Raw genomic sequence first — 13,072 nt, 5'->3', positions numbered from 1 at the left:
CCGGACGCCCACCAAAGACTGGTAATCCTTTAATCCACACTCCAGAGGTAAGTATTGTGCTGTTCAATTTATAGTAAGGACTATCAAATGAACATGGGATTTGCATACAGGAGCTAGTCAGTACGTCCAGTCTATCTGCCATTGTGGCAATCAAATCTCGTTGGCCAAACAGGCCAAAACACTTGGAACGTGAAGGACAACATCAGGGAGGTAATATGATCTTTTCAGTACAGTCTATCTCTCCTTCTGCAGCAAAATATATGAACTAATTTCAATATACAAATCAAATCAAATCAAATGTATTTGTCACATACACATGGTTAGCAGGTTTTAATGCGAGGGTAGCGAAATGCTTGTGCTTCTAGTTCCGATAATGCAGTAATAACCAACGAGTAATCTAACCTAACAATTCCACAACTACTACCTTATACACACAAGTGTAAAGGGATAAAGAACATGTACATAAAGATATATGAATGAGTGATGGTACAGAACGGCATAGGCAAGATGCAGTAGATGGTATCGAGTACAGTACATACATATGAGATGAGTAATGTAGGGTATGTAAACAAAGTGGCATAGTTTAAAGTGGCTAGTGATATATTTTTACACCAATTTCCATTATTAAAGTTCCTGGAGTTGAATCAGTGTGTTGGCAGCAGCTACTCAATGTTAGTGGTGGCTGTTTAACAGTCTTCTGGCCTTGAGATAGAAGCTGTTTTTCAGTCTCTCGGTCCCTGCTTTGATGCACCTGTACTGACCTCGACTTCTGGATGATAGCGGGGTGAACAGCCAGTGGCTCGGGTGGTTGTTGTCCTTGATGATCTTTATGGCCTTCCTGTGACATCGGGTGGTGTAGGTGTCTTGGAGGGCAGGTAGTTTGCCCCCGGTGATGCGTTGTGCAGACCTCACTACCCTCTGGAGAGCCTTACGGTTGTGGGCGGAGCAGTTGCCATACCAGGCGGTGATACAGCCCAACAGGATGCTCTCGATTGTGCATTTGTAGAAGTTTGTGAGTGCCCTTTGGTGACAAGCCAAATTTCTTCAGCCTCCTGAGGTTGTAGAGGCGCCGCTGCGCCTTCTTCACGACGCTGTCTGTGTGGGTGGACCAATTCCGTTTCTCCGTGATATGTACGCCGAGGAACTTAAAACTTACAACCCTCTCCACTACTGTTCCGTCGATGTGGATAGGGGGGTGTTCCCTCTGCTGTTTCCTGAAGTCCACAATCATTTCCTTTTTTTGTTAACGTTGAGTGTGAGGTTATTTTCCTGGCACCACACTCCGAGGGCCCTCACCTCCTCCATGTAAGCCGTCTCGTCGTTGTTGGTAATCAAGCCTACCACTGTAGTGTCGTCCGCAAACTTGATGATTGAGTTGGAGGCGTGCATGGCCAAGCAGTCGTGGGTGAACAGGGAGTACAGGAGAGGGCTCAGAACGCACCCTTGTGGGGCCCCAGTGTTGAGGATCAGCGGGGTGGAGATGTTGTTACCTACCCTCGCCACCTGGGGGGTGGCCCGTCAGGAAGTCCAGTACCCAGTTGCACAGGGCGGGGTCGAGACCCAGGGTCTCCAGCTTGATGATGGGTTTGGAGGGTACTATGGTGTTAAATGCTGAGCTGTAGTCGATGAACAGCATTCTCACATAGGTATTCCTCTCGTCCAGATGGGTTAGGGCAGTGTGCATTGTGGTTGTGATTGCGTCGTCTATGGACCTATTTGGGCAGTAAGCAAGTTGGAGTGGGTCTAGGGTGTCAGGTAGGGTGGAGGTGAAATGGTCCTTGACAAGTCTCTCAAAGCACTTCATGATGACAGAAGTGAGTGCTACGGGGCGGTAGTCGTTTAGCTCAGTTACCTTAGCTTTCTTGGGAACAGGGACAATGGTGGCCCTCTTGAAGCATGTGGGAGCAGCAGACTGGGATAAGGATTGATTGAATGTCCGTAAACACACCAGCCAGCTGGTCTGCACATGCTCTGAGGACGCGGCTGGGGATGCCGTCTGGGCCTGCAGCCTTGTGGGGGTTAACACGTTTAAATGTGTTACTCACATCTGCTGCAGTGAAGGAGAGCCTGCAGGTTTTGGTTGCGGGCAGTGTCAGTGGCACTGTATTGTCCTCAAAGCGGGCAAAAAAGTTATTTATTCTGTCTGGGAGCAAGACATCCTGGTCCGCGACGGGGCTGGTTTTCTTTTTGTAATCCGTGATTGACTGTAGACCCTGCCACATACCTCGTGTCGGAGCTGTTGTATTGCGACTCTACTTTGTCTCTATACTGATTCTTAGCTTGTTTGATTGCTTTGAGGAGGGAATAGCTACACTGTTTGTATTCGGTCATGTTTCCGGTCACCTTGCCCTGGTTAAAAGCAGTGGTTCCGATCCATTGTCCTGGGTGGAAGGCAGAACACAGGATCCGCTTCGGGAAAGTCATATTCCTGGTCGTAATGATGGTGAGTTGAAGTTGCTCTTATATTCAGTAGTTCCTCCCGACTGTATGTAATGAAACCTAAGATTACCTGGGGTACCAATGTAAGAAATAACAGGTAAAAAAACAAAATACTGCATAGTTTCCTAGGAACGCGAAGCGAGGCGGCCATCTCTGTCGGCGCCGGAAGGTGGAGTCCTGATGTCACGACTCCATGCCCTGAACTGGATCATGCACATATCTGGAGCACAATGTTTAAATCCAGACTATTAAACTCTACTTATCACGAGTTATCTGTACACTTTTCTATACCTTGAGACAGACGGGAATATAGCTCACACCATGAAATATCATCACTTGTGCTTATTCCTGTCTGATTCATAACTATTTGTTGCTGTTGCTGTGTGGAAGACTCACCCGACATAAAAAAAACATGTTCTCAGAACAAGCCATGTGAGAACTCACACACTACTGATTCCTTGAAACAGTACAAACATACACTTACTGGTGGAGTAACTTAACTCACACACTACTGATTCCTTGAAACAGTACAAACATACACTTACTGGTGGAGTAACTTAACTCACACACTACTGATCACCTGAAACAGTACAAACATACACTTACTGGTGGAGTAACTTAACTCACACACTACTGATTCCTTGAAACAGTACAAACATACACTTACTGGTGGAGTAACTTAACTCACACACTACTGATCACCTGAAACAGTACAAACATACACTTACTGGTGGAGTAACTTAACTCACACAACACATTGCATTAAACCATCCCCATATCAACTACACTATATCCTTCAGTTGTAAAGCTAATACATGAACAAACAGCAGTACATTGAACATATTGAATCTCATTACTCATTAATTCATTTTCTTTAATTTATTTTGAATATTCAAAATAACCGAAGATACTGTGAAGACGTTGATTCTTGCCAGGCTTGAATAGGAATGTGTGTGGGATTTAAAAATATCGTTAAATCATGAACCAAACTCCACTATCCATTTGACTCAAGACAAAAAAGGAAAAGTTACATTTGAGTTCGATGCAAAACATATGGTTGTCACATTATGTTTCAACATGAAAAACAGACTTGGTATGAAACAGAGTAACTGTAATTGTATCTGAGTGATTCTCAAACACCACTCAACTTCTCCTACACCAACTTCCTCTTTGAGGTCTATTTGCAAAGAGGAGCCTGGTGAGCTGGATGCCACAGAGACACTCTTTTCACTCCACTTTGATTATATAAAGGTTAAAAAATAAATAAAAATAGGTTAGGTAAAAGGGATATGGTTAAGAAAATGCTCTCCTATCTCGGGTTGGAAGACAGCGTTTGGTACCCTGAGTTTACACTGGCAAGAAAAAGTATGTGCACTCTTTGGAATTACCTGCTTATTAAATTGGTCATACAATTTAATCTGATCTTCATCTAAGCCACAACAATAGACAAACACAGTCTGCTTAAACTAACAACACACAAACAATTATACGTTTTCACATCTTTATTGAACACACGAGTAAACATTCACAGTGCAGGGTGGGAAAAGTTTGTGAACCTTTGGATTTTATAACTGGTTTACCCTCCTTTGGAAGCAATAACCTCAACCAAACATTTCTGTACTACTGAACTGTTTCAGTTAAGCAATATTCTTGTGATGTCTGGTGTGAACTGCTCTCTTGAGGTCATGCCACTGCATCGCAATCGGGTTGAGGTCAGGACTCTGACTGGGTCACTCCAGAAGGCGTATTTTCTTCTGTTGAAGTCATTCTGTTGTTGATTTACTTCTGTGTTTTGGTTTGTTGTCCTGTTGCATCACTCAACTTCTGTTGACCTTCAATTGGCGGACAGATAGCCTTACATTCTGCTGCATTAGGTATTGATAAACTTGGGAATTAATTTTTCCGTCAATGATAGCAAGCTGTCCAGGCCCTGTGGAAGCAAAGCAGACTCAAACCATGATGCTCCCTCCACCATAATTTACAGTTGGGATGAGGTTTTGATGTTGGTGTGCTGTGCCTTTATTTCTCCACACAGTATTGTGTGTTCCTTCCAAACAACTCAACTTTATTTTAATCCGTCCACAAAATATTTTGCCAGTAGCGCTGTGAAACATCCAGGTGAATTTTAGACGTGCAGCAATGGGTTTTTTTGGACAGCAATGACTTCTTCTGTGGTGTCCTCCCATGAACACCATTTTTGTTCAGTGTTTTAAGTATTGTAGACTCGTCAACAGAGATGTTAGCATGTCCCAGAGATTGCTGTAAGTCTTTGGCATACACTCTAGGATTCTTCTTAACCTCATTGAGAATTCTGCGCTGTGCTCTTACAGTCATCTTAGCAGGAAGGCCAGTCCTAGGGAGAGTAGCAACAGTGCTGAACTTTCTCCTTTTATAGACAATTCGTCTTACCGTGGACTAATGAACATCCAGGCTTTTAGAGACACTTTTGTAACCTTTCCCAGATTTATGCAAGTCAACTATTCTTAATCTTAGGTCTTCTGAGATCTCCTTTGTTCAAAGAATGGTTCAAATCAGGCAATGCTTCTTGTGATTAGCAAACTCAAATGTTGTGAGTGTTCTGTATAGGGCAGGGCAACTCTCACCAACACCACCAATCTCATTGATTGGACTCCAGGTTAGCTGACTTCTGACTCCAATTAGCTTTTGGAGAAGTCATTAGCCTTACCTTTCCCAACCTACACTATGCATTTTGAAATTATGTATTCAATAAAGACAAGGAAAATATAATAATTTGTGTGTTACTAATTTAAGCACACTGTGTGTGTCTATTGGTGTGACTCAGATGAAGATCACATTTTATGACCAATTTCTGCAGAAATCCATGTAATTCCAAAGGGTTCACATACTTTTTTCATGCCATTGTACTTTCTTCAACACATTTTGCCACGGTGCAGAGAGAAACATTTGCAATTTTATAACGCTATTTTACACATTTTGTCAGTTTTAAAGCTAACTTCCTGAAATTATACACTTTTTGCCATGAAGCAGATATTTATTTTGGTGTTTTATAGCTCATCATGCTTGTGTTCACATTTTGCCATGAGGCTGAGACAAAGTGTTGCAGTGTTAAAACTCATTTCCTACTATTCAACACATTTTGCTATCATATGCTTTATGGGACCGTTCAGTAGTTCGGCCCTGCACCTTACCTGCTACCAAAATAACTTCTTATTGAAGTGACGTGAAAAGAGAGTCCACAGGTACCACAGGAGAGAGCCAGCGACCTGCAGTGCCTGAGAGACAAGGTGGAAATTGGCGCCATCTTCGACGGTCAAGTCTAGGTGGGATAAAGCTTTTGTCAAATTTACGTCAAAAGTTGAATTATTTTAGCATTTGATCTAATCTCAACCATTTTCTGTACTTGAATCTAATTATCATAACCTGCTATGTTAATTATCCTAATCTGCTGCATAAATTATCCTAAACTTGCTAGAAAACGTTTTTTATTATTTATTTATTTTTAAAGCTGTATACCTTCTAGACAAAACCCTCTTTGACCTGCACAAGGTCTTCTGGGAGAAGCAGACCCAGGAGCTGAGGGTGTACTTTACCTGTTAGGTGAGAGCCACCTCCCTCAACAGGTAGAGGGAGAGCTGAAGGCTCTGGAGGACAGGGTCAGGAATTGAGAGGTGGAGGGACCAGATGATTCAGAGAGAGAAGAGAAAGTATTGACTATTGGACATTATACTACGCTGATGCTGCTATATGGTGGGAATGGGGATATGGGGGACTGACAAAAAAGGGACTAACAAGCTCATTGCAGTTATGTGAAAACTGCTTTGCCTATATGTGGATAAAATGTATGAAATTACAATTAAATGACGTGTCTGCATGTAGTTCAGGTTACCACTCACTATCAATGGATACATGAGTAGGTATTAGGTGATAGATCAGAATCAGTGTTCAGCTGTATCTTACTGCTCTTTCCATGACATAGACTGACCAGGTGAATCCAAGTGAAAGCTATGATCCCTTATTGAAGTCACTTGTTAAATCCACTTCAGTGTAGACGAAGGGGAGGAGACAGGTTAAAGAGGAGACAGGTTAAAGAAGGATTTTTAAGCCTTGAGACAATTGAGAAGTGTATTGTGTGTGGGTGCCATTTAGAGGGTGTTTGGGCAAGACAACAAATGTAAGTTAGGAAGGTGTTCCTAATGTTTGGTATACTCCGTGTCTTCAGAAAGGACCCCTTGACTTATTCCACATTCTGTTGTTTTACAGCTTGAGGGGGATCATCTCTTGCAAGATAAAGGGAGTAATCTATCTCATCACATGTTCATGTGGGAAACCAACTCATTACAAACAAACAAATAATTAAAACAATGCATAGCTGTAAGAACACTGACTATCTAGTAGCAGCTCACTTTGTTGAAGCTAACCATCCCATCTCCTCCCTCAAATACACAGGTATTGAGCATGTTGCTCTATCAAGGAGAGGAGGTAACATGGAGATCCTACTACAACAGAGGGAGGCCTACTGTATTTCCTATTTAAAAACATTGACCCCTAGTGGTCTGAATACTGACTTTGATCTCTGGCCCTTTTTATGAACAATTATTTTTATGAACAAGTCTGATAAATGGATGTATTATTTCTAGTTTATCAGTGTAGAACCAATATGTTCCCCCTGTTGATGATGCTTATTATGCATTATTGATGAACCAAAAGATGACATGTAACAACATTTTATGAAATTGGAAACAATTAAATACATGTGAAATTAAATTAAACAATAATGTATGTTAATGCTAATCTTATGCTAATTTTAATGATAACAATAGGCTAATATTTTCAATATGATGTAAACTATTGTCTTTTAACAGTTTCACTAAATTCACTCTAATTAACCTCATAATTATGACACAACACTTATGATTGTCATTGTTGCACTAATTACACTGTTTGTCTACATAACATGGTTCAAGCATTCAGCATTATATGGCCCATATACATTTCATTACTGCCCGAAATGAAACACTTATACACAAGATATTTTTCATTGTGGGATAATAATATTCATTGCAGTTAATGTATGTGTGGTGGGTAAATAACCCTTTTAGGGGGAAGGGGACCCCTTTACAGCATTTTGTTACAGGCCCCCAAGTAGTCAAGTCCGCCCTTGATACAACAACGGAAACGTTCTGCAACATAACCATCTCCCTCTCCTCTATCTCACAGGCTTGAATGGACATTTGTGTGAGATTTTTTTTTAAATGTAGCTAATTCATAAACCAAAATCCATCCAACTTGCTTCCACCACACATGATAAGTTAAATTTGAGTTCAGTAAAAGATACCCGGTTCTCACATTATCTTTCAGCATGAAAAACAGACGTTTGTCAGAAACAGAGTAACTGTAATTGTAGCTGATGGATTATCACACACTCCTCCATTTCTCCTGCATCCACTTCCTCTTTCATTACATCACTTCTATCTGCCAGGAAGAGCATGGTGGGCTGGGAGCCACAGGAGGGAGCCATCGACCTGCAGGGCAAGGTGTACCGCTTTGACGGTCATGTCTAAATGGGATACAGCTTTTGTCAAATTGAGGTTCTTAAGTTGATTTGATGCTTTATTTTAGCTAACCCTAACCCTTTTTCTTACCTTAATATAATTATCCTAACCTGCTACGTTAATTCTCCCAACCTGCTGCACAAGTTCTCCTACATTTGCAAGGATTTTATTTTGACAAAAGGATATATCCCTTCTCTTCAAAACCCTCTTTGACCTGCCCAAGGCCTTCTGGGAGAAGGAGACCCAGGAGCTGAGGATGTATTTTACCCAGCAGGTGGGTTTTTATTACAGTGCAATTAATGAACAACCTCAAATGCATTCTCATTTGTGTCTCTTGATCAACACTCAAAACAAATGCAAACATAATAACTCCCAACAATACACACATGGAAAATAGACATATAATGGGGAAATTTAAGAAGAATAAAGTTCAGATTCAGTTAAGAGTGATTCATATAATGTTCAGCATATTTATCTATTTGACCTTCCTGTAACATGATTTCAGGGGGGAGAGTATGGTACAGGTTACAGGGTAGTCGAGGTAATTGAGGTAATATGTACAAGTAGGTAGGGGTAAAGTGACTAGGCATAGATAATAAACAACAGCATAAAAAATGGGGTCAATTGGCCCAGCATCGTCTGGGTTAGGGGAGGGTTTGCCCCACAGGGATGTCCTTGCCCCATCACGCTCTAACGACTCATGGGGCGGGCCAGGTGCACGCTGACACGTCACCAGGTTATGGTGTTTCCTCTGACACATTGTTGTGGATGGCTTCCAGGTTAAGCAGGTATTGCGTCATGAAGCAGTGCAGCTTAGTTGGGTTGTGTTTCGAAGGACGCACAACCTTTGCATCTCCTGAGTCCGTAAGGGAGTTGCAGCGATGAGACAAGACTGTAACTACCAATTAGATACCACAAAATTGGGGGACAAAATTTGTAAAAATTCAATAGAATTTAAAAAAATATCTATCATTAAAAAAATTATAATATATACATTTTATGGCCTTCCTCTGACACCACGTGGTGTAGAGGTCCTTGATGGCTGGAAACTTGGCCCCAGTTATGTACCGGGCCATACACACTACCTCCTGTAGCGCCTTGCGTTCGGAGGACCCATGCCAAATCTTTTCAGTCTCCTGAGGGGGAATAGGTGTTGTTGTGCCCTCTTCATGACTGTCTTGGTGTGTTTAGATAATGATAGATTGTTGGTGATGTGGACACCAAGGAACTTGAAGCTCTCAACCTGCTCCACTACAGCCCGCTCGGCCCTCCTTTTCCTGTAGTCCACGTTCATCCACTTTGTTGTGATCACGTCGAGGGGGAGGTTGTTGTCCTGGCACCACACTGCCAGATTTTTGACCTCCTCCCTATAGGCTGCCTCATTTTTGTTGGTGATCAGGCCTACCACTGTTGTGTCATCGGCAATCTTAATGTTGGTGTTGGAGTCGCTCAGTCATGGGTGAACAGGGAGTACAGGAGTGGATTAAGCACGGACCCCTGAGGAACCCTCGTGTTGAGTATCAGAGAGGCAGATGTGTTTTTGCCTATCCTTACCACCTGGGGTGCGGCTCATCAGGAAGTCCAGGATCCAGTTGCAGGGGGAGGTATTTAGTCCCAGGGTCCTTAGCTTAGTGATGAGCTTTGAGGGCACTACGATGTTGAACGCTGAGCTGTAGTCAATGAACAGCATTCTCACGTAGGTGTTCCTGTTGTCCGAGTAGGAAAGGGCATTTTTGAATGCAATAGAGATAGCGTCATCTGTGGATCTGTTGGGGTGGTATGCAAATTGGAGTGGATCTAGTGTTTCTGGGATGATGGTGTTGATGTGAGCCATGACCAGCCTGGCTACAGACATGAGTACTATGGGTTGGTAGTCATTTAGGCAGGTTGCCTTGGTGTTCTTTGGCACAGGGAATACGGTGGTCTGCTTGAAACATGTAGGTATTACAGACTCGGCTAGGGACAGGTTGAAAATGTCAGTGAAGACACTTGCCAGTTGGTCAGGGCATGCTCAGAGTACACATCCTGGTAATTCGTCTGGCCCTGCGGCCTTGTGAATGTTGACCTGTGGAATCCCTTTGTAGTCCATAATAGTTAGCAAGTCCTGCCACATCCGGCGAGCATCGGAGCCGGTGTAGTAGGATTCAATCTTAGTAGGATTCAATCTTGCAAGGGCTGTAGCTTTTGTGCCGTGAATGGGTAATGATGCTTCGTGGGTGTCAGATTTAATGTGTGCAGAGGGTCCCTGGTTCGAGCCCAGGTAGGGGCGAGGAGAGAGACTGAAGCTATACTGTTACATTGATGCTGTTGACCCGTTGACCCGGATCACTGGTTGCTGCAGAAAAGGAGGAGGTCAAAAGGGGGATGATGTGAACCGATGTGAAAGGGCTGGCTAGTTAGCGGGGTGCTAATAGCGTTTCAATCTGTAACGCCACTCGCTCTGAGACCTTGAAGTAGGTGTTCTCCTTGCTCTGCAGGGGCCGTGGCTTTTGTGGAGCGATGCTTCGTGCGAGGCAGTTGTTGATGTGTGCACAGGGTCCTTCGTTCGAGCCCAAGTTAGGGGCTTTTTGTTTTCGGTTATTGTCCTGCTGAAAGGTGAATTTGTGTCCCAGTGTCTTTTGAAAATCAGACTGAACCAGGTTTTTCTCTAGTCTTGCCTGTGCTTTGCTCTATTCCATTTATTTTCATCCTAAAAAACTTGATGACAAGCATGCCCATAACATATTGCAGCCATCACCGTGCTTGAAAATATGAAGAGTGTACTCAGTGATATGTTGTGTTGGACATAGTGAATTTCTTTGCCAAATATTTTGCAGATTTACTTTAGTGCCTCATTGCAAACAGAATGCATGTTTTGTAATATTTTTATTCTGTACATGTTTCCTTCTTTTCACTCTGTCATTTAGGTTAGTATTGTGGAGTAAGTACAATGTTGCTGATCCATCCTCAGTTTTCTCCAATCACAGCCATTAAACTATGTAACTGTTGAGAGGAAGACAACTCATATTAATGTCTGGAACAGAGCAAATGGAATTTCTCTCAGCCTAGTATTGGTGCGTTTCTTCCTCTCTGATGTTCAACAAATAATGTAACCTCTAATCACAGCCTTTAGAGATTCCCAAAGGGTGGAGTCGTCAACATCCCCCGTGACGTTAGTTCCGAGGAAAAAGGCAATCTGCTCCTTCAAATACTGACAAAAAGCCTCATCTTTCAGCAGGTATGCATCTAAGCGCCACGGTCGCCGACCTGTCGACATATTGTTGAGTTTCAGCACCATGGACACAGGAGAGTGGTCCGTAATTAGAATAGGGTGATAGGTAACCGACTCAGCTGCTGAAATTAGTTTGGAGTCCAACAAAAAATAGTCTATTCTGGAATATGATTTATGAACTGATGAAAATAAAGAATAATCCCTGTCTGTTAATAATCCCTGTCTGTGCATCAGTCTCCAAATATCGACAATGTTAAGGTTTGTCATCAATGTATTTAGACAGACACTGGCATTTGATTGTTGAAGTGTCCTTGATAGCTGTTTATCTAAAAGAGGATCTAACCTCCAGTTAAAGTCCCCTCCAACAATAACACTTGTATCCGAGATATTTGGGATGTCCTTAAATACCCTTTGAAAAAATAATGGATCAACGAAGTTGGGTCCATATAAATTGACCAAGGTTACTGGTTTCGAATTCAGTGTACCAGCCACAATAATATACCGACCATTAGGATCTGAAATCGAGGATGAGTAAACAAAAGGAATGTTTTTCCTTATCAGGATTGCTACCCCTCTCGCTTTTGCATCAAAGTTAGACTGGTATATATGTGAACCTGTATGTGAAACAATTTGAGGAAGCACTCATCTACAAAACAAAGACACACTCCCTACTTTCTATATTCCTCCTATGGAAGAGATACATAGATGATGTCTTGGTGCTCTGGGAAGGAAGTCAGCAGGAACTAAATGAATTCCAAACTCTGCTAAATGAGAGCTCTGAATATCTCAAATTCACCATGCAGACTGTTGAGAGAAAAATAAACTACCTGGACTTATGGATCATCAAAATTGTGTACACATCTTCAAGGAACCCCACTGGTGATCTCGCAATATTGGAGATATCATCTCTTGCAAGACAAATCTTGATATCTGTTGACCATCTCAGTACTGTTAAATATCACATTGTCCGGACGCTCAAGAAAGTTTGAGTTTCCTTTAATCCAAACTCCAGAGAGTAGTATTGCGCTGTTAAATGTATGCTTATGTTGGTCAGAAATATCAAATGAACATGGGATTTGCACACAGGAGCCCGTCAGTACATCCAGTCTATCTGGCATTGTGGTGATCAAATCACGTTTGCCAAAGCGGGCCAAAACACCTGCAACATAAAGGACAACATCAGGGAGGTTCTGATGTATTTTCAGTTCAGTCCAATGATATGTATTAACCCTAGATGACTGACAGGGGCCTCTGTTTGGAGGCAACTGCACAGCCATTTTGTTACTCCTCCTCCAGTGTAAAACAGATGTTGGAAGCTATAGAAATGCATTTATTAATGTCTATATTCGTTTTAGACAAGTATATTCTATTACAGACACCTTAATGCAGACTTTTAAATTATATTTTGTGACCTGCAACACTTCCTTCAGTAGAGAGACACTGCCGTTTCTCCAGCCAATGATTGCATCTTGAAACTCACTAAATTGGTTTTATCCAATAGCTGCTTCATCTTTGAGTCAGAGTTTATCCTTTTTCCTATTTTCCTTTGCCCCCAACTAGGAGAAACTATGTGGAACAATTTGAGGAACCACTTACAAAACAGAGACACTCCCTACTTTCTAAAATCCTCTCATGGAAGAGATACATAGATGATGTCTTTGTGCTCTGGGAAGGAAGTCAGTAGGAACTAAATGAATTTCAAACTCTGCTAAGCGAGAGCTCTGAATAGCTCAAATTCACCATGCAGACTGTTGAGAGAAAAATAAACTACCTGGACTTATGGATCATCAAAGAGAATGATGCATTACATACAGATTTGTAAACAAAGCCAACAGACCTCAACCTGCTACGTGGAGATATTACGCATCCCTTTCCACTCAGGAATGGT

Source organism: Oncorhynchus kisutch, linkage group LG18 (assembly GCF_002021735.2).
Source record: "Oncorhynchus kisutch isolate 150728-3 linkage group LG18, Okis_V2, whole genome shotgun sequence".
Taxonomy (NCBI): Eukaryota; Metazoa; Chordata; class Actinopteri; order Salmoniformes; family Salmonidae; genus Oncorhynchus; species Oncorhynchus kisutch.
This window is presented reverse-complemented; position numbering follows the sequence as displayed.